General features: G+C 39.7%; 1 long non-coding RNA gene and 1 pseudogene across 2 annotated transcripts in view; one reads left to right on the plus strand and one right to left on the minus strand.

Moving 5' to 3' along the window:
* Window positions 1-15,944, plus strand: part of LOC117420532 (uncharacterized) — a 33,262-nt gene extending 17,318 nt beyond the window's left edge. Inside the window, exons 1-5 of one of the 2 annotated variants that reach the window (XR_009330503.1) lie at window positions 7,931-8,060; window positions 9,840-10,208; window positions 13,369-13,476; window positions 14,421-14,545; window positions 14,759-15,944. This is a non-coding gene — a long non-coding RNA (uncharacterized LOC117420532). Of the gene's footprint in view, window positions 1-7,930; window positions 8,061-9,839; window positions 10,209-13,368; window positions 13,477-14,420; window positions 14,546-14,758 lie in introns of those variants that run through there. The other variant, XR_009330504.1, reaches the window with a different exon arrangement.
* An 8,207-nt stretch (window positions 15,945-24,151) lies between these two features.
* LOC117421226 (uncharacterized protein K02A2.6-like) lies at window positions 24,152-27,062 on the minus strand (annotated as a pseudogene).
* Between the last annotated feature and the right edge of the window lie 287 nt (window positions 27,063-27,349).

Genomic DNA, 27,349 nt, shown 5'->3' on the forward strand with positions numbered 1-27,349 from the left:
CAATCGCCTTCACTGACCCTATCCTTGGTTTAGTTTCGTTTTTAAATAAATTTCTCTCGCTCTCTCCTCTGTAAACCCACCACCCCGAGTGCCGAGAGCTGCAGGCTTTTATATTAGTGACCAAGGGATTAACTACCTAATTATTTAATAATCCCCCGGTCACATTCTGCACAGGTTTTCTAATTACTGTGTGGATGGTGCTTCCCATCCACGCTACTTAATACTAAACAAACAAACAGTCGGCTACGCCATCAATACATAAATACAATAATAAATACAAAACACTAACAAAACATACGGCGCTTTGCCGTCATATAAATACATAAATAAACAAACAAACAAATAAATACAAAATAACACGGGCGGAGGGGGAAACCCTGTTCTAAAATAAATACACACATTTAATCAGCAGGGCTTACTACCGCCCTGCTACATATCCCCCCCCCTTGTGCAACGCACACTTGGCCCCAACGGCCACCTCCCCCCTCAGTCTCAAAGTCCCGCAAGAGGGGGAAGCAAGTTGTTTCTGGGGGTGGCCATGGTGGAATGTCCTCCACCCCCCAATACTTCGTGGCTGGCAGCTCCTTCTTCCGGGGCTCCCGCCACACACTATCCTGCCGCGAAAGTGTGGCTGGGGGAGCTGGTCTCCTGACCTCCCCCCCCTTCTTCATGGCCGACAGTTCCCCTCCGTGGAGCTCCGGCCACCCAATTTCCGGCAGCGAAACTGCTGTGGGGGGAGCTGGTCTCCTGACCTCCCCCCCCTTCTTCGTGGCCGGCAGCTCCCCTCCGTGGGGCTCTGGCCACAGTGTTTCCTGCCGCGAAAATGCGGCAATGAAGGCGGAACCAGCAGGCATGCTCCCTCTGCTGGTGGCGGCGATGGAGGTGGAACCAGCAGATACTCTTCCTCTGCTGGCGGAGGTGGGAGTGGCAAGTTGTCCTCCCACGGAGGTGGAGGCGGAACCAGCAGGAACTCACCCTCTGCTGGCAGAGGGGGGACCAGCAGGTACTCTCTCTCTGCTGGCGGAGGTGGGAGCAACATACAGTCCTCCCACGGAGGTGGAGGTGGAACCAGCAGGTATTCTCCCTCTGCTGGCGGAGGCGGGAGCGACACGCAGTCCTCCCACAGAGGTGGAACCAGCAGGTATTCTCCCTCTGCTGGTGGGTACCTGGGTTGTGGACATTCGGCCTTCCCCCTCTTGGGCTGTGGACGCACCGACTCCCCTCTCTTGGGCTGTGGACGCACCGACTTCCCCCTCTTGGGCTGTGGACGTTCGGGCTCCTCCCACTCAGGCGCAGGACGTTCGGGCTCCCACTCCAGGTCCGTGTCCCCTCTCTGCCTCCTTCTCCTCACCTTTTTTTCTCCCTTGGCCTGTGGAGGTGATGGGGTCTGCTGCTCCAGCAGCCAAAACCACCCTGACGCACAGGACACCCTCCCCTTTGAGTATGCTTCCCAGAAGCAGGGGTCTTTATAGGGGCAGTCCCCCTGGTCATGCCCAAACTCCCTGCAGATGACACACAGGGGAGCCCCTTCAGCACTCCACTGCTCCTGTTCCATGTCCCAGTATGGGGGTCCCAGTTGGGTGGGGTCCCGTGACCACCATCTTCTCCCACCTCTCTTCTGCTGCTGCTTCTGGCAGCTCTTCCTCATTCCTCCCATCCTCTTTCCTCCCATTCTCTTTCCTCACTCTCCTTTTCTCCACAAGTGATAATCGAAAACGAAAAAAAAACTGCAGTACTCTCTCCTGCCTGAGTCTAGGAGGCGCTGGTGATCCCACTCTGGACACCACGTGTGACAGGAATGGCTGGGCGGTGACGTCACGGCAGAACAGGAAGGCGCCATTTTATTTTGATACAACAAAAATAAATAAAAGGTTTTAACAAAAAGGCTGTGCTCACAGAGCAAAACAAAACACTAAACAAAACAAATCACAAACACTACAACCGGTCAGGCTGGGCAATCGCCTTCACTGACCCTATCCTTGGTTTAATTTCGTTTTTGAATAAATTTCTCTCGCTCTCTCCTCTGTACACCCACCACCCCGAGTGCCGAGAGCTACAGGCTTTTATATTAGTGACCGAGGGATTAACTACCTAATTATTTAATCTCCCAGTCACATTCTGCACAGGTTTTCTAATTACTGTGTGGATGGTGCTTCCCATCCACGCTACTTAATACTAAACAAACAAACAGTCGGCTACGCCGTCAATACATAAATACAATAATAAATACAAAACACTAACAAAACATACAGCACTTTGCCGTCATATAAATACATAAATAAACAAACAAACAAATAAATACAAAATAACACGGGCGGAGGGGGAAACCCTGTTCTAAAATAAATACACACATTTAATCAGCAGGGCTTACTACCGCCCTGCTACAACTCCTAAACCACATTCAACACAGGTTTTATCATATGTGTGGTCATCAGCCAGTTTATCAATAAGCACTCACTGTTGACCACGCATTCTCACGATTTTATCTGGATGGGGAATTCTAAAAGCATCCTTGCTGTAAAACAATAACAATAAAATTGAGTGTTTTAAATACACAAAACAGTACATTTAAATAATAATACAACAAATACAAAATAACACAAAACATAATATGCACAGGGGCGGGGAATACCCTGTCACATATCTCCCCCTTGTACGTAGCACACATGGCCTTAAAGGCCACCTCCCCCCTTAAAATCCCTTGGTCTTGGTCAAGGTCCTGGGCCTGGAACGGAGGCATCATTGGGCCCACGGGCGGCAGTGTTGTCAGTATCAATCATGACCGTAGGAATGCTGCCCGTGGCATCACTGGCAGTGGCAATGCTGACAGTGGAGTGAGGTCCTCCTCCATTGGCAGTGCTGTCAGTGGGAATGGTGACAGCTGGGCGAAGTTCCCTTCCCGTGGCACCACTGGCAGCGGAAAGGCTGCCAGTGGCAATGCTGTCAGCGGACATGCTGACAGCGGGGTGGCACACTCCAGCAGCGGAAATGCTGCAATGGGCAAAGTTGGCAGCGGCAGTGCTGACAACGGCAATGCTGTCAGCAGATGTCCTGACAGCGCCAGGTGGTGTCTTGCAGGCATCCCTGGGCGATGGCAAGCTGGCTTCCTCGGGTGATGGTGAGCTGGCCTCCCTGGGCGTTGCAGACTCGGCAGTCCTAGGCAGAAGTTGATCCTTGGGAGGCGATGGCATGAGCAACAGGTAGTCTCCCTCCTGTGGTGGAGGTGGGAGCTGCAGGCAGTCTCCCTCTGGCGGAGGAGGCGAGAGCAACAAGTGGTCTCCCTCTGGTGGTGGAGGTGAGAGCAGCAGGTAGTCTCCCTTTATCACTGGGGACTGGTGCGGCTCTCTGTCTCTGGGGAATGGTGCGGCTCTCCCTCTGTCTCTGGGGACTGGTGCGGCTCTCCCTCTGTCGCTGGCATGGACGTGCCTACTGCCTGTAGTGCTGGAGTAGGTGTGGCTCCTCCTGATTGGCCTGGAGATTGCAGGGCCCCTCCCATATCTGCAGCCAGGTAGTTGAGTACATTTAAAACATATTATTATTATTATTATTATTATTATTATTATTATTATTATTACTGGGGCCAAGGGATAAATAAATATCATCCAGTCTTCTCCTTATATAAGTGCTACAGAGGGAGAATCCGTTCAGATGAATTGCTCCTGGAAAACACATGAGAAAGTTGAGCAAACGTGAGTGGAATGGTGGAAGAATCAATCATTAATTATATCTTTGCTTTATCAACAAAATTCATCAGACACCAGAGGAAAGAATGCTTCTTATACACTTGTAATAAAAGCAAACAATACATGTGCTGAGTTGAGAATTGCCAACCTCACCTCAAATCATACAGGAACATACTATTGCAGAGCAAAAGTTGAAATACCCAGACTAATAAGAGGAAACGGCAGTGGAGCAGTACTGTGTGTACACGAAGTGAAGAGTAACAGTAAGTGGAACGACCTGAAGGTTTTAGAAATAAACAATATCATGCCATAATTGCTCAAAATTAAAAATATACACTGGAGAGATGGATGTTTTATTCTACAATGTTGGTATTATGTGAACAATATGTATCATGAGACTGTTGAAATGTTCATTATTTAAGAGGATATACAATATAATTTATGTGCACAATTTTAAATATAAAATATTAGATTCTTTAGCTTTTTGTTGAAGTCTGTCATTGCCCGAAAATCAAGCATATGAACCCTGTATTTCATACCTGTACATATACATAGTAACTTACTATAATGGTTTCATTTCTTGGTGTTTGGTGTAACTGGTGGGTAAAAAAGCATTTTCAACATAACAAGTTAGTCTGTAATCTTGTAACTAGAAACCATCACAAATAGACTTTTTTTAATTAGTTCATTTATGGCAGATCTGATCAATGTCAGGAGCCAACAACATCCCGACAAACATTTTTTATATTAGGTCTGGCGTCGAGGTTTTAAAACCATGTCTCTAAAATCAGATTGAAGTGATATCTGCAGAGGACACTGATTGCATGATTCTCTTTTGGTTTTCAATGCAGGAACCCGTGCTGCTGAATATGTGCCAAGGCCTCTTCCATTTGTGTTGCTGCTTGGTCCTTGTTTATATGTTCACATCAGGAGAAAGCGAAAAGCAGGTCATGTGTAGGGAGTTACATTGACATAACTTTGCAGTACTGTAATAACGGCACGGTTTAAATATCACAACACAAAACAGTTGTGCAAACGTGTTTCAGGAAATCTGGACCCATTTTGTCAATTTTACAGTATATTTTTATATTCCTGTAGTAGTGCCCACACACTCTTGTCACCCAACATTTTATAACTGCATCATCAGAGAACAAGTTTAATTGTATTGAGTTAGATCACATGGTGACAAAAAATGTTGTGTGCTTACACACAGAGTTTGATTTTTTATTGGAATTGGCATTACATAAGCTGTATCAAATGCAGCTTTTTCTTTCATGTAGAATTAATGTATTTCTAATTGGGGATAATAGATAATTGTTTATAAGCAGGTAGCAACAGTCACTAAGACAGCAGACTACACATCCCATCCTTTCCACAGTTACACACAGGAGCAAGTTGTCCTGCTGATAACCAAAGTACTCTATTGGCTGGACCTCAACAACATGAAAAAAAATGAATTCCTTGTCACAATGGAAAGCATTAAGAAGTCTTAGGAAAATGTTACTAAAATGTCTCTTTAATAATGTCACTGGTAACACATTCATATGCTTTGTATTGGTAATACATCTTAAGTTTCATTTATAATACAAATTGCTATCTATTTTTATTATTTTTTACAGCACGCTCATACGACAATGAAGAAAATGAAGGAGATTAACAACAATGATTGCCTCTGCTTTCCAATTCAATTAGCAAGATATAAAACGAGTGTAGCAATTAGTACAGTAAAATAACTGAATAAATCTTTATAGGTGATTTGATACATAGTTTAGAATACACTGCATGTTTTCCAGAATATTGTTTTAGATTTTAGCTGTAATAGGGTGTGTTGAGAATTGTCGGTACGTTTCAGTTGCTGAATCAATGTTTTTATTTGTCTCTCATTTGTAAGCTTTTTTTTATATTTGATAACCTCTGTAGAGATAATGTTTTCACATTGGTCGGATTCATCTTTTATTAGGGGGAAACCACATGTGAGAAACAATTTAGCAACAGGTACTGGAAATGTTGATGCTCACTACCACAATGCAAATGCACTGGGCTTGCTATGTGAGAAAATAAATCTCACACCTATTTGTGAGGTGGAACGGAAACAAAAAATATGTACATACAGACACTTTTTTTTTTTTTTACCATTGCTACAGTGTGGAATATTCAATTTAGTAAAGAGGTAAAAGTACTGTAGATGGCATTAATTATATTTTCAGGAAAAATCTGTTGGATTGGGGGGGGTTATCATTTTTTTAGGAGGTGTCTAAAGTCCCTTTCACACTGGCATGCTCTACCCGGGTCAGGACCCGGTGTCATGCGGGTCGGCTCTGCCATTTCACACTGCTTTTGATAAAGTAGGGTTGACCTGGGTGACAGACGTAAGTACACAAATCAGTACACACGGATTCAACTACCATGGATCAAAGCCCTGGAAGCTGCTTGTTACGAACACTTCCATTATTTTGACAAGAAACATATTCATGCAACTAACTTGTTTCTTGATAGTTTTACACCTGTACCATTATACTGCACCACCTACAAAGCAGGACCTAGAATGTTTTGTATTCTGGTAAGGATGATTTTCACACTATAACCACAATGGTATTATCTACAGAACATCAATAACAGGATGTAATCTATGTATGCAGCAACGCTCATTTTAGATAGCTCATACAGAGCATTATTCAGTTAATTTATATTTCAGTAGTTCGGGACAAACACCAATCACAAAATGTTTTAGTACAAATATTTATTGTAGAGAATGCGGAGTATGCGATTTAACAGAAAAGTATGCCGTATATACACATTCATTTGGCATCAAACCTAACTTGGTTTGAGGGTTCGCTGCCTGGCCAACTGGACGAGGCTGAGACCCCCATTTGATAAAACATAAAAACTGTTATTAAGAAAGGTGGAGATGGGGAGGTGGTGGGTTACGATGAAATCAAAACGCAACTGAGAGATAAGTGAAGAGGGTATTTATAGTGCTAACAATTTAAATTAGCTAATGTGTAAATTGAATGATTCAATTTGGTGATGCGGAGATTGGTGTCTGACCCTCCTCCCGAACTTTAATTATAAATTTCATTAATTTTACATTTCAACTAGAATGTGATGACTGAACCAGAAAATGGTACAGAAAGCAAATCTAAATACCAGGAATAATACATTGGTATTAGCTGTTGTGAAGGTACTAGCTAAAAATAACAAATATACCTCAGGTTATTTGCAGTGTAAGCAGTTTAGATAAACTGTTCTTCTGATATATGTATCGTTCACTACTCAGAGGATGCTAATATTGTTTCCCTATTATTTGAATCAGGATGTATGTCCCAGATATTTCAAACAATATATATTTCAGACACTTCAGCAGTAAAATAAATCATTTTTAGCTTGGATGTGAAACAAACAAAAAGAGAAATACTTACAATTGTAAACTTTTACCTTCTTTGTTTGATTTCAATGTATATTCTACAATATATTGACACATATCTTAAAATAAATAACTGTGCCTGCAACCTTCCATCTCAAAATACTTGAATTCAATAGGGAACATCAACAAATGGGTTTAAGACACCATTTAATATGTAGATGTGAACATCTTCAGTTAAATATATATTGTGCAGTATTAAATTTGTTTCACGTACATAGCTGTGTGGCAGGGTCAACTAAGTGGTCATGGTCAGGCAGGCAACACAGAAACAACATGCTTCACACTTGTATTGACTAACAACAAAATTCAACAACAGCAAAAACAGCACACACACACACACACACACACACACACGCACACACACACACACACACACACACACACACACACACACAGCAGGAACTAAGAACAACCAGAGACCCTATTCACCTCCAGGGTGACCCTGCCTCTACCAAATTTGAATTCGATTGTGATCAACTTCTCTCCTGCCACAAGCTGAAATGTATTTATCTTTCACTGATTAAGTTTCTGAATGGTCTTGTTTGAAACATGTCGAATGACAAGAAAACAAGATTCTCAAGCATTTCTCAGAGAAGTGAAAAAGTGACAGAAATGAGCAGTACATTCTCCCTATGGGCATGTAGAGACGTTCAGCCATTGAATATATGCACCTGCAATCTGTAGATCTGGATTACACGATTCCATTTCCTTTACCTCTTCATCCCTCTTTGCGACCAGCATGGAACAGGCAGATGCAGAGTGATTTTAGTGCTTCTTTTAAATGCAGGGAGAGATAGTGATCAGTGGTTTAATGCACGTCACATGATAGTTTCACAATCACCCCTGATGAACCTCTTTCAATACAGCATGCAGTGCTGCACACCACAGTTTAAAAATGAACAAACTTGCAATGCTTCAAGGCTATCTTTTTCTTGCCCACTGGTTTTCCATAGGTAAGTACATTTTTATGCAATAGCATGTTCAAATATTTAAAGGGTTGTCAAGAACTTTTACCAGTTTACCAGGAACTTTAGATGTGATCAAACCCGCAATACAACTTTCTACAAGAGCAAATGGATGATTTTTGCATTTACATAAATACGAAGAGTTTTTATCTAGTAGGTGGGGTCTATCTGTTGCAAAACGTTCCAATTAACATTTGCAGAGAAACATTGACAATACACAGAAATTGATTGCATCAATGAACTTACTTCACTTCTTAAGATAAAACCATTTAGGATTCCAACCTTGAAATTCTGATGCAGGGCTGGTTAATAATATTAGTTTCACAGAGGCTACAAAAAAAAAAAACAAGAACACTTCTAATGGATATCATGTCTTCATAATTGAACGAATATGCTGCTGGGCTACCAGATCTGAGCTTGTTATTTACTGAAGGGGCCCAGGTAGTCTTCAGAATGAGTATCCAGTTGCAAATGGTCTAATCTTAAATGTATACTGGTAAAGTCACTTGTCCAATCATAGAGGTGGTTTACAAGAGCTGTGTGTTATTATTTTATGAATATGGATTATAGTATACCCACACCCTGATCCAATGGGTGACTTAAGCCAGCAATGTGGAGTAGTGGTTAGGGCTCTGGACTCTTGACCAGAGGGTTGTGGGTTCAATCTCAGATGGGGGACACTGCTGCTGTACCCTTGAGCAAAGTACTTTACCTAGATTGCTCCAGTAAAAACCCAACTGTATAAATAGGTAATTGTATGTAAAAATAATGTGATATCTTGTAACAATTGTAAGTCACCCTAGATAAGGTTGTCTGCTAAGAAATAAATAATAATTTGTTCACAGTACTGATTGAATTCTGTACCATATTAGAACTACTGTGAGGGACTGATTCTCAAAGCTCTTTATTGCCATTAGCATGATTTTGTTTCAGAAAGAGCACATCCAATAAAGTTATCAAACTAGAAAACTAATAATTGTTTCTCAACCCTGGTCTTGGGGGCTGTCTGCTGGTTTTCATTCCAACTGAGCTCTCAATTACTTAAATAAACCCTTACTTGAACTGATAATTTGCTTAATTAAACCTTTAATTGTTTTCAGCTCTTAAACCGTTGCAGAGTTCAAGTTACTGATAAAATGTTATAGCTAACTTGAAATCTGCAACTGTTAAGAGCTGAAAAAAATTAAAACGGTCTACTTAAGCAAATGATCATTTAAATTAAGGGTCTAGTTAAGTTTTTGAGAGTTCATTGGAATGAAAACCAGCAGACACAGTGAGTCCCCAGAACCAATGCTGAGAAACCCTGCTCTAGTACACAGTCAATTACAATCCCTGGTTGGTTATGGTTCACATTGTAGTAACACACCAAAAAAAAATAAAAAAAATCCTGAACGATACCCATAGGGATAATGTACTGGTCATTTGCACAGCTTCTCTGAGAAATACTGGAGAATCTCATTATCTTCTCATTTGAATCTGACATCTATTACAAATAAGATATGTAAAAGATTATTAATTTGAGCTACATCTGTGAAACAATACAAGACAGAATAAAGAAATACTGCTCATAAAATTTTAAGCAGTTTAAGTGTTCCTCCAGACCAAAATATAACGTAAACACATTTAAAACATGTCTTCATACACAAAAACATTTGTGCAGTAAATAATGTCATAGTGCCGCAAGGGTATGCTGTTGTAATAACACACCGGTACTGTTTTGGCATTAATATCCTCTCTCTCTCATATATATATATTTTTTTTTTATAGGGGCTATTGGAGAAATAAATATCATCCAGTCTCCTCCTTATATAAATGCTACAGAGGGAGAATCCGTTCAGATGAATTGCTCCTGGAAAACACATGAGAAAATTGAGCAAATGCGAGTGGAATGGTGGAAGAATCAATCATTAATTATATCTTTGCTTTATCAACAAAATTCATCAGACACCAGAGGAAAGAATGCTTCTTATACACTTGTAATAAAAGCAAACAATACATGTGCTGGGTTGAGAATTGCCAACCTCACCTCAAATCATACAGGAACATACTATTGCAGAGCAAAAGTTGAAATACCCAGACTAATAAGAGGAAACGGCAGTGGAGCAGTGCTGTTTGTACACGAAGTGAAGAGTAACAGTAAGTGGAACGACCTGAAGGTTTAAAGAATAATCAGCATCATGCATACCTGCTTACATTTTAATTCATTAATAATGTACACTGTTACAAAAATGAAACATGTCACTGTATTTATGTTTACAGTTTTCAGTAAATGCCTGTAAATAATGCAGTTAAACCAGTAGTGCACAACTCTTATCATGGAGGGCCGGTGTCCCTCCTGGTTTTTGTTCTAACCACACCCTAAATTAGTTAATTGGATCAATTAAGCTTCTCATAAGGTCCAATGAAGTACTTGAGGGTGCAGTTGGAATAAAAACCCACAGAGACACCGGCCCTCCAGGACCGAGTTGTGCACCACTGGTTTAAACAAAGGCAGTATTAACATTATTTGGCATACATTTTGATTATACCAGATTCTGGAGATATATGGGGGTGTCTGTCCATCTGCATGTCACACATACATATTTTTTTGAAACGGCATGAAACGGCATGAAACGGCCATTCTTATTCTATTCTGGACATACTGTTGATAAATGTCGTCAACTTTTTCATGATAGCTCGAATTTAGAATTTACAGACGTGGCAAGGGATATATTTCACCGACATACTTTTAGAATTGGTACTTTTTCCTTTGACGCTAAACTGAAGGTTTAACCAGAGTCGGAACATTAAATTGGTTCGTATTAAACCCAACTCCAAGGTTCTAAGCACTTCAGCAATGTATTTGTTTAATGAGTCGTATGAAAACATAAGTCTGATTGACATATTTCCCTTCTTAACATTTTAGCAGCAGTCTTAACTAACACCTAACACTAAACAAAAACTGTTTCATATTGAGCCACTGCTGGTAGGTTGAAGCTAAAAAGGGAGGGGGGGTTGAGACCTGCTTTTATAGTAATTGTACCTATCAAATAGTTACATAAAATTCATCATGCACATCTATTCATTTTATAGGTCTCAAATGTGCAGTTTTGAGATAAACGCATGCTGCAATGCTTACAAAGGTACCACGAAATGTTCCTGTCAGGACAACTGAGGAAGTCAGCACCTCCGGTCAATTTTTAAAATAACAAAAACGCTTATTCACTGCCAAACATGAACTACTTTAGATATGTAATGACTGCAGTATAGGATACTGACCTTAAGGTCAGGGTTTTGATGTAGGGAGAGGATTATTCATTGTTTTATTAACAATTATATGATAGCCAATCAGAGTGCAATGTCCTGATAGGAGAATTTTGTGTTACCTTTGTAAGGACAGCACAAATGCTATAGCAAAAGACAATCTGTTACTACACTAGGTTCAGCCAGTAACATGTTTTGACCACAAGACACTGCTGAGGTGAAATGACCCGTGGAGTGCAAGCACAAAAAATAACCTGAGAATAAGGCATAGAAACGGAGATGTTTTAAAACAAAATACATGTGTGCTGTTGTAGCACCACTTAATTATAAGGCTAGTACTACAGAAAGAGCACAGATATTGTTATAGCTGACTGCGCCACTGAGGGAATTGCGCCGCCAGAAATAGTTATTTAAAACAAAAATGTGATTCACCCGCCAAATGGTGGTAAGCGGGCTGAGCTGTAACACCCTGCTCGTTAAATCAAGGAGGGGCGCACAACACCACCAATAAAAACTAATTTAAATTAAAAACATGGTTCTTTAATTCAGGAGAGAGGCAGTGAGAGATGAAGAGAAACAATGTAGGTATCACATTCAGCAAGTTTATTACACACACACACACACACACACACACACACACACACACACACACACACACACACACACACAGATAAAATAGATATGAGGGCACATTAATACAAATGGTTATTACCAGGCTATTGTTAGATCTTGCTTGAATCTTAATTTGCAGTAAATTTATAGTTAGATCAAATCCCAAAAGAGCAGTCTTAAATTAATCAAAAGAAAAACATACAATAAGTAACATAAAATATACAAACAATTTCAAACAGCAATGAAAACTCAAATACCGTCTGTGCAAATAGTCAAATACATATATAAACACCACACACATGTGAAATCAATAATAATTACCCCCAACAACAGCACCTGCACATCCGGGAAGGATAACCAATTAATTTAACAATACAGCAAGTTAAGCAACCCACTTTCCCCCTGAAAAGATTCAGAGAAAAACCCAAATATCTCATACTTGCCAACATTTGAAAACTGTTCAGAGGGACGCTCGTCTCCGGGGGGGTGGGGTTGTGGGGTGGGGGGTTGTGGGTAATTAGTATTGTCATACGCATCATACACATGGATAAATATCGGGACATTCCTCCTATGCATCGGGACGTGGGACATTTGGTAGGAAATCGGGACTGTCCCAACCACATATGGAAACTGTTGACATGTATGATACGTTAATACAAATACATACATTATAATAAAACAATAAGCAGCCGTGTACACACCGATCACAAATTACAATGCACTAAAACAAAAACGGAGGTGAACTCTCGACCCAGTGCAAGCAGAGCTTTTCTTTACATAGCTAAAAGTTATTATTGCCCTGCCTTGCCCTGCCTTGTCCTGCCCTGCCTTGTCCTGCCCTGCCCTGCCCTGCCCTGCCCTGCCCTGTCCTGTCCTGTCCTGCCCTGTCCTGCCCTGCCTTGCTCTGCCCTGCCTTGCTCTGCCCTGCCTTGCCTTGCTTTGCCTTTTCCTGCCCTGCCCTGTCCTGCCTACCCTGGTTCGATAGTTTCCCTCAGGTCAAGGGGGCCCCCTTCCACTCCACTTCACAGCAACCACAGGACATTTAAACACAGTGGCGAAATTAGGAAGGGCAGACCATTGGAGGAGCAGGTTGTAAACCAGCCAATGACATCACTTGGCTTTGGTTCACCATGACAAATAGGGCTGGAGACAAAAGTCGCTCTTGCTGGGCAATTAATGCACTCGGGGGAGGGGGGAGACACGGAACCGACCAAAAAAAAGGAAACACAGGCATCAGCGTATATATATATATATATATATATATATATATATATATATATATATATATATATAGTTTTGTAACTAAAAAAGCGCAAACTCATAACCTGAAACAATTTGACTGAAACAATTGAACAAATGATTAAATTGTATGTCTCTCCAGTCTATATCCATGCTGTCAGTTGTATATACTTAAAGTGTCACTTTTACATCTTTATCACAGGCTCCTTGGGTTCAGGCACTGTTGTAGGTGTTGTTCTCGCAGTGTTGTTTGTGCTGATTATGATTGCCCTTCTGTGGAACTGGAAAATACTGATGTCAAAAGGAGAAGGTAATAATTCACACTGTTAACAGCTGCAATGTACAGTGGAGGGGATCTAAAATGTCACCGTTTTAGTAACACAAACATAATAGTTACAACAATGAATATGCATGTATGGAAAAACTATTTGCACTCAAATGTAACATTTGGTTTACCAATGTCAGTGGTACACATAGTTGGTAAAAACAAGATTTGCGAGAAATGACATACTCTTCTGAAATGAATGCTCAAGTTCATTACAGAGTGGGACTGCTTAAAACTGAAACAGATCTGGGTACCTTGGCACTACCTCTGCTGTACTTTTAAACCACAGCTACATGCAAACTAGGTGCATGCAAGTCATTGCTTTTTTTTACTGTGTGCTACCAAATAAATCTAAATACATGTGCAGGCTTTATTTTGATGCAAATGTTGACTTCATCTGTATGCACTTGTTATATATTGTGGGCTCGCAAATTTGTGAAATCATTTTAACCAGACACAAATCCTTTCTATTGTGAAATATAAAAAATAACCAAATCACTTATTTTAATAAGTTGGCTATTCCATATCAAACGTTTTTAAAATATTGCTAAAATATGTGTACTTGTATAGTTCAAGCTTCAGTACATTTACAGTACATAGCTAAAATATTATCAGAAATCGCAGTTTGTTTTTTTAAGTGTAAGTAGCTTCAGATGTAATTGTAATAATGTTTGACCTGCTGTATACTATTTTATTGTGTTTGCAATTATTCAGATTGGTTCTGGGCTCTGTTGGTCCAATGTTGAAATGTTCTATTCTTTCTATACATCTACCTTTACTTGTCTAGACTTGTCTATCTAATCCCAAGTGCAGATACTGAACAGCCTGTTTAGAATTAAATATGAGAGCACCAGAGCACAGAATGCATTTCAATATACTTACTCATAATAAAAACGAGATTTCAATAGTGTAATGTCTTTTAATTTAAGCCCGAGATGAAGGGGATACTGCTGCAGTTTATGAAAGCATTTTAGAGATGAAGGCAATAAAGGAGCCACAGGAGCCACAGGACATAGAGTCGAATTCCTCCTCCTCCCGGGGGTCCACACAATGGGTGAGTCACACACCCCTGTAAGTTCAATTCTGAACATCTATCCTACAGAACTAGACCTGACTTTACAAATGAAGTAGGCTTCCTGTTGCTGAATGCAAACAGCTTCATTACATTTTGGCTAAAACATAAACAGAGAATTGGGATCAGATTTAACTGTATTATGCTTGTGTTATGCTTAACAGCTGATTGATTACTGCCCATATATTTTTTTAGGCTGAGATTGAGGTCTATGAATCATGTGACTATTTTGCTGTGAAGAGAAATGAATAGGTGGATGTCAGATGAGGGCCATGGTCGGACTGTCAACACTTCTCACTTGCATAGACAAAACAGCCAAAGGAGAACTTGTATCTAATTAAAACATATTAATGGTTCTTTCTATAGCATTTCAATAGCCTGTGAATGATATGTATGGACACTGAAAACCAAATATTGGGATTTCAAGAATCCTTAATAAATGAAATGCATTAAATGAATATTACATTAAGCAGTAAGAAACAAGCCACAAACCAACACAAAGTACCAGTACATTATTCAGTGCACTTGGTGTTGGAGTGACACATGGGACCAATACTACAGTTGGTAAAAAAAAAAAAAAAGTTAAACTTGTAAATGCATTTGAAAATAAAGCCATACAAAAATGATGCTGTCTTTATCTCCTCTCATGTAACTGTAAGGGCAGCAGTGTGGAGTAGTGGTTAGGGCTCTGGACTCTTGACCGGAGGGTCGTGGGTTCAATCCCAAGTGGGAGACACTGCTGCTGTACTCTTGAGCAAGGTACTTTACCTAGATTGCTCCAGTAAAAACCCAACTGTATAAATGGGTAATTGTATGTAAAAATAATGATATAGCTGTATAATGTGATATCTTGTAACAATTGTTACAAGATAAGAAATAAATAATAAATGTGATGTGTGATGAACATAGAAGCCAAATTTCTTGTAAATTGTATGAACAGATGGGCTTCCACTATGTGCCTACTTTGAATTTGAACAGTTCTTAATTATCTGTTAATTATTGAAATGGACAGATCTGACATGAAATTATGTGTACATTCTTTTTTATTTTTTTTTGTGGCTGCCAGGTTCCTAAATGCAGTGTAACAGGTAGTGCGTTTGCTGTATTTATTTTTAAATGCTAAGAAAATATTAATATTTACACTGTTCTTTCAGAAATGGGAATTTTCACAACTGCACATTACAATGGGCACATTTCTCAGAAATTGTGAAATCCTTGATAACCATGATAGAAAAAAAACAGCATTATAACACCTCATTGTGACAAGAACAACCACAATCTGACCACATCATGCTGTGCATGCTGCGGAGCTAAACTGCATGGTAGTACTTTTCTTCTGCTGGTTTGTGGCATTTAAAGGCCACAAATCTACACAATTATTAAGTTTTAATGCACTTGGTATATACTGTATATATATATATATATATATATATATATATATATATATATATATTATTAACAGATGGCCTTCAACGGTGTGCCTTTCTTGAATGTGAGCAGTCTGTAGTAGGATTGAATGATTGGAATGGATAGAACTGATATATTGAGGCTGGCATGCTCTTATACAAGCTGTGAAAAGCAACTTCAGAACAGGGCCTTCTCTTGGTTTAAAACATGTACAATCAACTGATGCACTGTTTTCCTAAAAAAGAAACTTTAAGCCATTTAAGTTGACCAAAAAAACATTAGCAGAACAATTTACCTCAATGTCGTAAGCTTCTATAGGAATAATTTGTACATTTTGAAAGAAATGGTTTTACTTCCCCACAGCCTCACGTGTACCATAGCACCTTCCTGTACTGAAAAACCTCAATCTGCCCTCAACATGCTGTGGATTCGCAGGAGCTAAACCGCACAGGGTACTTTCCTTCCTTCTTCATGCACAGCCTGAATTCACCCATGTAGAGCTCTCCACTGCTTACCCTTTTTACATGACCAAACCGAATGTGGAGTGCATGATCATGAGATGGTTTCTTCATTACACTTTTGTTTTATTTCCATATTTTGTCTTTTTTCAGATAGTCTTAATGGTTCAATATTAAAGTATGCAAATAAATGATACACTTTTTCATGACAAATCACGTTTATAAACTTTAAGACTGAATTAAGATCTGCCTCTGTTTAGAGTGATTAAAACTGTTACATGTTTAACCGTTTAGTAATAGTAAAATAAACCTTGGCTTTTATTTTGGAATTCTGTTCATGTTCCTTTATCAGATGATCAGCAGTATTCACAACATTTAACAGAAGTTTTAATTGGAATCCATTCTACCTAAGCTTGCCACATACTGACAAAGTATGTAGAATAAGAACGTGGCATATCATTTAAAAGCTATTTTGATGCCCATTCAGTCAGATTTTGAGTTGGAAAAATTGATTTTCAGGGACATTTCCAAAAATCTGAAATTCACAATAAAATACCCCTACATTTTATTTCACTTTCAGAACTGTTCAAACCAAACAAATAAGATCGCAGGTTCGAATCCAGGCTATGTCACAGCTGACCGTGACCGGGAGTTCCTAGGGGGCGGCGCACAATTGGCTGAGCGCTGCCCGGGTAGGGAGGGCTTAGGTCGGCAGGGGAATCCACGGCTCACCGCGCATCAGCGACCCCTGTGGCCGATAGGGCGCCTGTGGCTCTGCAGCGGAGCCGCCAGATCTGTGTTGTCCTCCGGCACTATAGGTCTGGTGGCATTGCTGTGGATCTGCAGTGCGAAAAATGACGGCTTGGCAGGAGCACGTTTCGGAGGACTTGTGTTCCAGCCTCCGTTTCCCGAGTCGGCGCGGGGGTTGTGAGCGGTGAGCCGAGGATACAGATAATAATTGGGCATGCTAATTTGGGGTGAAAATCGGGGTAAAATAATTGGCGACGACTAAATTTAAATAAAAAAATAAATAAATAAAATAAAAAAATAATTAAAAAAAAAATACGTACAGTTTATATTTTTGGGGGTGGGGGAGAACTGGTATTTACATAGTTTTCAAGTGATATATTACCATGCACCTTTCTCATCAGTGCCCCCTTTCATTGATGCAGCTTGTTTTCAGTTATATTGGTGTTCATAGCTAATACAGAGGCAGTAGTCATGGCAATTAAATACACAAATAACAAAGACCATAGTGCAAGCTGTGGAAACTTTGGTCTTGTCTAAATGTTAAACACTTATAGGTCAGCAGTAGGAAATGGAAACGTGTGACATTTTAGAGAACATAACTGTGAAATTATTAAACTGTTTGTAGAATGTGGCTTTCATTGTTATATATATATATATATATATATATATATATATATATATATATATATATATATAGAGAGAGAGAGAGAGAGAGAGAGAGAGAGAGAGAGAGATAGATAGATAGATAGATAGATAGATATACAGTACATATAATGAAATTATCACTAGATACAATATAATTTTATATTTGATAATTACACAGTATCATTTATATACTGAGTACTGTGTATACTGTGTATATTATTGTGGTAGCAGTTTAGATTACATTGCACAAATAAACAGGTAATTACTGTGCAATTTTATGGTAATAATCCAGTAATAATCCAGTTTTATTGGGTAAATACCAATTGTTTTCTATTCTTTCATTGTAACTACTGTTGGAATAGACTGGAATACTGTAACTGAATAACTGTTCATTTATTTTCTGTCTGTTTCTCATTGCAATCAGTAACCGCATTAATGAGAATACCAATTTAAGATGACAGGCAACAGCAAATTGTTAAAATTGTAATTATAGGAGGAAACAAGACTGTTTCCATTTAGTTACAATGAACGAACGCAAAACAATTTGTATTTACCCAGTAAAACTGGATTATTACCATAGAATTACACAGTAATGACATGGTTATTTTGCACTGTAATCTAAAGTGCTTCCATTATTTTATTACAATATCATTTTTTTTTTATATATATATATATATATATATATATATATATATATATATATATATATATATATATATATGACAGCTGAAGGGCTGAAACATCCTGAAATAAATGCTTTTTTTAATCATTTAAACTTTTTGTGTACATTAATTTTTTTAATTTTTAAAATAATTTTTCTTCTTATCAACCTTCATTTCTGTACACTGCAGTTCAACCTTCTCTGAAACCTATATATATACACAGTGCACTGCATTTATAAGACTCACATCCGTCCCGGATGATTTGATTCTTATAAGCGGATGATTCTTAAAAGCGGACTGATATGATTACTGTGGTGCAGAATCAGTATGTTAGTATGAGAATGATAAGAGCTTGTTCCCTGCAGTGTAATGGGCTGACCACTAGATGTCATGAGTTCCCGCATGTGCACGCCAACGAAAAATTCACAGCTGCTTTTCCTTAACGAATTATGGATAATAGTCAATTGGTTAACTGCTTGTTAAAGTTAATGACACCTCGATAGAAATGGCTTAGCCTATAGCTTTGTGATGAAGGTGTAGAGGCGTAAGGAAACAGAAGTAACAAAAAGAAACCAAAACTCCAGTAAGAGATCTAGTGTTTGTTCCACAGGAAGTACTGTTTAGTTAGTGCTCCAACTGAGAGCTAGGTTTATATATATATATTTTTTTTATAGTGGTTGTTTTGTAAATCAAGACTCCAGCCTGATAATTTACACTGCACCCTGCCACTCTCACATTACTATTAGCAAAAGCATCCCATCAGCAGTTTAAATACAGTATACAGATGTCAATAATGCTCAATTACTGAGGACAATACATCAAACCAAGTCCTCATGGGTAAGCAGCTTGTTATATGATCATGATTATGTTTACTCAAGTCTGCAGAATCCTATTTTACTACAGTATACTTGAGAAGCGATCATCTTGTGAGGCTGCCTAGTTTAACTGCCATGCGGTGTTACGTGTAATGGCCTTTGAATTTGAATGACATTACAGTACATTATTTTACTGTCAGGACTACCACTGAATTTAAGCATCTATGGCTTGCTTATTTTCAGTTGCGATGCAAATCTCAGTGTTTCACTAAGTGGACATGCAAAGCCCTGCAATCACTCTTCCTCCTCCTCCTCATCCTCACCGTGCCACCAAACAGTAACACTGCTGTACTCAGTATGTATTCAATGAATGTTTATTCACTTTATTAAAACACATTTTCAGTAACAGAGAACACAAAAAACATACCTGCACAATGCAGAGGCTCAGTCACTGTTTGATTACAAATTTGACCAGTGTTTTCTGCATCACTGCACAATCCACGCTGCGTATGTGCCTAATTGCGCAAGATGTGATCAAATTCAAAAACAGCTTTGTTGGCTGTACACGTCATTGCCCTTGACACACGTCATTGCCCTTGTACCGTATAACATGTAGTGATTTTGCCCCAAGATTATTCTTATAAGCGGATTGCTTGATTCTTACAAGCAGATTAATTTACATTGGTTAGTATAGGAATGATTTTGTCCCAGGGGTTTTGATCATTGATTCTTATGGATAATTGCAAAGCATACGACATGGTTTATTTAGATTTCCAGAAAGCTTTTAACAAAGTCCTGCATAAAAGATTCATTCTCAAACTGAACGCAGTAGGGATTCAAGGAAATGCATGCAGATGGATTAGGGAGTGGTTAACATGTAGAAAACAGAAAGTACTGATTATGTAACACAATTTTTGTTCCTGGGTAGTAAGTGTTATTTCCTAATTGCTTATGCCTCAAAAGTATAGAAAATGGCTATTATTCCCCACAAACTTTGCTTTTGTGACCAGGACAGTGATATTTTGAAATTTACCTATTTCCAATGAGAAAACGGGCGAATTTGTGTCTTTTCCTTCACATAAAGTCAGAAAAAAACAACATATGAATCCAAATTAACATGTATTTATACTAAAGTAATACAAAAATGACTACAAAAGATTTAGAAGTGAGTAGTTTTTCGAGATTTACGATTATACTGTAAATCACTTTCACGAATCAGCCCCCAAATGTAGTCTCCCATCATGTTCTCGTTATACTGTCCTTGGTAGCAGCGTTCAAAGTCCAGTATATCCTGGTGGAAGCGCTCGCCTTGCTCCTCCGAGTACGCTCCCATGTTCTCCTTGAATTTATCAAGATGAGCATCAAGGATATGGACTTTGAGGGACATCCTACAGCCCATTGTGCCGTAGTTCTTCACCAGAGTCTCAACCAGCTCCACATAGTTTTCGGCCTTGTGATTGCCCAGGAAGCCCAGAACCACTGCGACAAAGCTGTTCCAAGCCGCTTTCTCCTTACTAGTGAGCTTCTTGGGGAATTCATTGCACTCCAGGATCTTCTTTATCTGTGGTCCGACGAAGACATCGGCTTTGACCTTTGCCTCAGACAGCTTAGGGAAGAAGTCTTGAAGGTACTTGAAGGCTGCCGACTCCTTATCTAGAGCTCTGACAAATTGTTTCATAAGGCCCAATTTAATGTGCAGTGGTGGCATCAGCACCTTCCGGGGGTCCACCAGTGGCTCCCACTTGACGTTGTTCCTCCCCACAGAGAACTCGGTCCGCTGTGGCCAGTCCCGCCTGTGGTAGTGCGCCTTGGTGTCCCTGCTGTCCCAAAGGCAAAGATAGCAGGAAAACTTGGTAAAACCGCCTTGGAGACCCATCAGGAATGCCACCATTTTGAAGTCTCCTATGACCTTGATGTCATCTCAGAAAAATGCAGATATGTATCCACTTAGGCAGCTGGAACTAAACTGAACTGGTGGGCTTAAGGCCCCTGTATTTATACTACTATTAATATTACTGGAAAGTTCTAGAAGTTACTCCAAGTTTACTCAGCACTGAATCTATCTGGAATGTTCTGGAAAATAGGTAAATTTCAAAATATCACTGTCCTGGTCACAAAAGCAAAGTTTGTGGGGAATAATAGCCATTTTCTAGACTTTTGAGGCATAAGCAATTAGGAAATAACACTAACTACCCAGGAACCAAAAAAAAAAAAAAAATTGTTACACGGTGAGAGAAACCTCAAAATGGAGTGAGGTTACCAGTGGTGTACCACAGGGATCAGTATTAGGTCCTCTGCTATTCCTAATCTACATTAATGATTTAGATTCTGGTATAGTAAGCAAACCCGTTAAATTTGCAGACAACACAAAAATAGGAGGAGTGGCAAACACTGTTAAAGCAGCAAAGGTCATTCAAAATGATCTAGACAGCATTCAGAACTGGAAGAACTGAAGAAGGAATCTCTGAAAAAGACCAAGGAGTTTATGTTGAATCAGAAATGTCTTCATCTAGACAATGTGGGGAAGCTATAAAAAGGTCAACAAGATGCTCGGATATATTGTGAGAAGTGTTGAATTTAAATCAAGGGAAGTAACGTTAAAACTTTACAATGCATTAGTATGTATGTATGTAAAAAATAATGTGAAATAATGCATAATGTGATATGTTGTAACAATTGTAAGTCACCCTGGATAAGGGCATCTGCTAAGAAATAAATAATAAATAATAATAATAATAATTAGTAAGACCTCACCTAGACTATTGTGTTCAGTTCTGGTCACCTCGTTACAAAAAGGATATTGCTGCTCTAGAAAGAGTGCAAAGAAGAGCAACCAGAATTATCCCAGTCTTAAAAGGCATGTTGTATGCAGACAAGCTAAAAGAATTGAATCTATTCAGTCTTGAACAAAGAAGACTACACAGTGATCTAATTCAAGCATTCAAAATCCTAAAAGGTATAGACAATGTCGACTCAGGGGACTTCTTTGACCTGAAAAAAGAAACAAGGACCAGGTTTCACAAATGGAGATTAGATAAAGGGGCATTCAGAACAGAAAATAGGAGGCACTTTTTTACACAGAGAATTGTGAGGGTCTGGAACCAACTCCCCAGTAATGTTGTTGAAGCTGACACCCTGGGATCCTTCAAGAAGCTGCTTGATGAGATTCTGGGATCAATAAGCTACTAACAACCAAACGAGCAAGATGGGCTGAATGGCCTCCTCTCGTTTGTAAACTTTCTTATGTTCTTATGTTCTTATAAACGGAGTGCACTGTATATATATATATATATATATATATATATATATATATATATATATTGTAAACGTATCGCACTCACTCGGTTCGTTGCCCCTTTAAGAATTGACCCAGACACAGAAATGGCGTTCAGCGCTTCCGCGCACTTTTAATAATACAAACAGAAATATAAAAACAAAACAAATACCTAGCTCTGTACAAGCACTAACTAACACACAGGAACACCCTTCCTAACACGGGACAGCTAAGCTGTTTTCCCGTCTTTCAAAAAACCCACTGGTTTGACACCGCACTTACTTTTTTTACTCTCCCGTTCTCTTTGGCTACTCGGAGACAGAGCAACTCGTCTGCCTCCTTCTCCTCAGCAGCCCTGAGCAAACTAACTGCTTTACTTTTATACCCTGCACCTGGTCCTAATTTACAATTACTACCCAGGTGCAGGGGATAATTAAACAATAAAACAATTACCAAAAGGTGCATTTTTTCCCATTTTACTCTTCAGGGAGGTTTTAACCCCCTCCCTGCTGTCTCACTCCACCTATATATATATATATATATATATATATATATATATATATACACACACACACACACACACACACACACAGGGTTAGACTCCTACAGAAAATAGTGAGCAGACTGTAAAGTACGATGCAGGATACACATCCCAAGGACCCACTGATCCAGGTGACAAAGTCCTATTTTGTTAATCAAATTTACAGCTCTACTCAGGGCGGATTAACTATTTTCTCTACCCAGTTGATCCCATGTAAACAGGGCCGGATTAACAAAGACAACAAAATTAATCAATTTTAAAAATGCAAGCTATATCTGATCCAATACACCAACATGGAAGAATTTGAACAATAATGATTACTATGCAACTGTTTAAACGTTTAAAAAAAAAAAAAAAATCTATCATTTTAAATACTGTTTGGTTTGTTAAGTATGTCATACAAGTTAACTGTAAAGTGTGAGCAGAGGTAATTCTACTGCCACATAATGTTAAAAGCAGTGTGGACACAAGAGTAAAACAAATAATACTGTTATTCTTTGACAGAATACAGAACACAATATACCAAAAAAAAATCCTCCCAAATACAATATTCAGTTCTCAAAAGAACACAGACAGGGACGAGGACACATCAATATTTCTTGCTACATAAAAAAAATGCAAATCACAAATTACTAAAAAAAATCTTAGTAATAGCGGATAACAAAAAAAAACAAAAAACACAGAGGCCTATTGAATAAAATTGATAACTTTAACTGTGCCTTACAAAATATACAAAAAGCATATGATTGTGTCACTATCGTCTTACCGACAGTAACTGTTGTATCTTGGGTTCCTCGTAGTGTAATTCCCCACAATAAAGACACTCTACCCAGGGTAACCCAAACAGAACAACTATATATTATATGGTCTATAACATAGCCATGCTGGTGATTATTCCTCTTAATTGCACAATACTGTTAGTCCTCATGCTATTAACCATGTCGCTACGAATACTTCTGGGGGTCTGCCGTCGTGCTTCAGTTCTTTTTTCGGAAGTGACGTCCTAGCCAGCCGACGTCACTACACTTCCTCCCTTCTAAAGCTGCTACTACTATCTCATCCGTGAATATCTAATTAACATAGTCCTTGAGATAATTTGGAGGTATTCTTGTCCTCACTGAATGTCTTGGTACTTCCTGTTGCATAGAACTATTTACAGATGTCTCTCCAGGATTCCTGCTTTGACCATCTCTGTGAGGATCCTCTGGTGCTGTTTGTTGCTCAGCCCTTTCTGGTGACCCCATCTCTGAAGTACCTAACCGTTCTCCCTGCAATGTTGTGCTTCCTGACTCTGTAGTTATCTCTTGGTCTATTGGAATAACTGCTGGACTTTCCTCAGGGGTGTGTTTTTTCTCTCTCTCTCGGACTTGATCCACATCGCGTCTCACTATTTGTCCATTTCCTAATTTAGCAGTATATGAAACAGGACCCATTGAATCTTGCACGATCGCTGAAATCCACCTTTCCCCTGGTCCAAAGTTCCTGACATAAACCAGATCTCCTCGCTCAAATGTTCTGAGCTTGGCATGTTTGTCATGTCTTTCTTTGACTCGCAGTTGTCTCTTCTGAATTTTCCTTTTTAGGTCAGGCTGTAGAAGATCCAGTGTAGATCGTAATTTTCTTCCCATGAGCATTTCGGCCGGAGGCAAGCCTGTTGTTGATTGTGGTGTAATCCTGTAACTAAACAACACTCTGGCCAATTTTACTTCCACAGTGTTTCCTGGTGTTTTCTTCAAATATTCTTTCACAGTTTGCACAGCCCTCTCTGCTAAACCATTAGATGCGGGATGGTAAGGCGCTGTTATTACATGGCTAATGCCATTTGCTTTCATAAAGCCTTGAAACTCTGAACTGAGGAAAGCAGTGCCATTGTCCGACACTATGGTTTCTGGTAATCCATGTGTACTGAAGCTGTGACAAAGTTTCTCTATTGTTGCTGAAGCTGTCGATGTATTGGAAGGGTAAACATCTATCCATTTTGAATGTGCGTCTATTATCACCAGGAACATTTTTCCTAGGAATGGGCCTGCATAATCGATATGTAGTCTTCTCCATGGTTTATCGGGCCACTCCCAAGGATGCAGTGGTGCTTGAGCTGGAGCTTTCTGGTGTATTTGGCATGTTTCACAAGTTTTGATTTGCATTTCAATGTCTTCTTCTATTTTTGGCCACCAAACGTAGCTTCGAGATAGACCTTTCATGCGAGTAGACCCAGGGTGAGCCTGGTGTAACTGATTCAAGATTTGCACTCGGCCTGGTTTTGGTATAACAATCCTGGCTGCCCAGAGTATGCAATCATCTAGTACGCTCAATTCGTCTTTTCTGGAAAAGAAGGGCCTCATCTCTGTTTCATGTACTCGTGCCGGCCAACCTCTGAGCACATACTCTCGTACTCTCGCTAACACTGGGTCCTTCCCTATCCATGCCCTAACTTGTGATGCAGTTACCGGGGGCATGTCCAAGTGGTCCATCAACAATACTCTGTCTTCAGTCATTCTTGCTGGTGGGCTTTCTGGCAACGGAAGGCGACTAAAAGCATCTGCATTACCATGATCTTTTCCGGGCTTATACTGAATTGTATATTCGTATGCTCTTAAGGTTACTGCCCATCTATGGATTCTAGGTGATGCCATCTGTGGGACAGCTTTCATCTCATTTAATAGGGTGATCAATGGCTTATGGTCTGTACAGATTGTAAAATGTCGACCATATATGTAATTGTGGAACTTTTGTACTCCAAATATCACTCCTAAACCTTCTTTGTCCAGCTGAGAGTAATTCTTTTCTGCCTCTGTCAATGTTCTGGATACAAATCCAATTGGTTTTTCTACCCCCTCAGGCATACGGTGCGACAGAACAGCCCCTACTCCATATGGTGAAGCATCGCAGGACAAGATCAGCTCTTTAGTCGCATCATAGTGGACTAGCACATCCTATGACTGTAACAGTTTCTTTGATGCTTCAAAGGCTTCTTGTTGTTTAGCTCCCCACATCCATTTCACATCTTTGTGTAACAGTACATACAGGGCTGTCAACAGTGTTGATACCCTGGGAAAGAATTTATAATAATAATTCAATAGTCCCAGATATGCTTTTAATTCTGTTACATTCTTAGGAGCTGGGGCCTGTTGTATTGCCCTGACTTTGTCTTGCACCGGGTGCAAACCTGTGGCATCTATTTTGTGTCCTAGAAATACCTCTTCTTTTTCAAGGAAAGTACACTTACTCCGTTTAAGGCGCAGACCTGCAGCTTCCAGCCTGCTTAACACTGTTGTCAAACTCTGGAGGTGTTCCTTTTCAGTGCTTCCTGTGACCAAGATGTCATCTAGGTATATGGCCACGTTAGGGATCCCCTGCAACAACCCCTCCATAGTCCTCTGGAATATAGCAGGTGCTGAAGAAACACCAAAGGGAAGCCGATTATATCTAAACAGTCCTTTATGGGTATTTATGGTCACATACTCCTTGGACCCCTCATCTAATACAACCTGTTGGTATGCATGATTCATGTCCAGTTTAGTGAATCTCTCTCCCCCTGCCAGGATGGCAAATAAATCCTCAATCTTGGGGATTGGATACTGCTCCAGTTTGGACACTCTATTTACAGTGAGTTTATAATCCCCACAGATACGCACAGAGCCATCCGGTTTCAAGACAGGTACAATAGGCGTTGCCCAGTTTGAAAACTGCACAGGTTCTATAATCTTCTCCTTTAACAGTCGTTCCAGCTCCGCTTCCACTTTAGGCTTCATGGCATAGGGGACTGATCTGGGTTTGAAAAATCGGGGGTTGGTATTGCCGTCAACGTATATTTTTGCTTTTGCTCCCTGTAAGGTGCCCAGTTCCTCTTTAAACACAGTTCCATGCACTTCTAACACATCACATAGCCTCTGACAGCTTGTTTGTGTCAATTGATGTAACACTCTCCAATCCATTTCTAACTTTGAAAGCCACCCTCTGCCTAGTAAATTTGGTCCTGAAGTAGCCACCACCACTAATTGACTTTTTCTTTGTATGTCACTGTCACTACAGCTGCTCCTAAAGTATCCACTAGCTGGCCTGTGTATGTTTTTAATTTAATTGTGCACTTTCCTAATGCCGGTGCTTGTTTGTTATTCCATAATTTAGAATAAGCTGCTTGGCTCATTATGGTAACACTACAGCCAGTATCCACTTCAAATTCTACATGCTTTCCATTTACATCAAGCTTAATGGTAAAGGGATCTACTTTTGG

The sequence above is a fragment of the Acipenser ruthenus genome, chromosome 1 (genome assembly GCF_902713425.1).
Source record: "Acipenser ruthenus chromosome 1, fAciRut3.2 maternal haplotype, whole genome shotgun sequence".
Taxonomy (NCBI): domain Eukaryota; kingdom Metazoa; phylum Chordata; class Actinopteri; order Acipenseriformes; family Acipenseridae; genus Acipenser; species Acipenser ruthenus.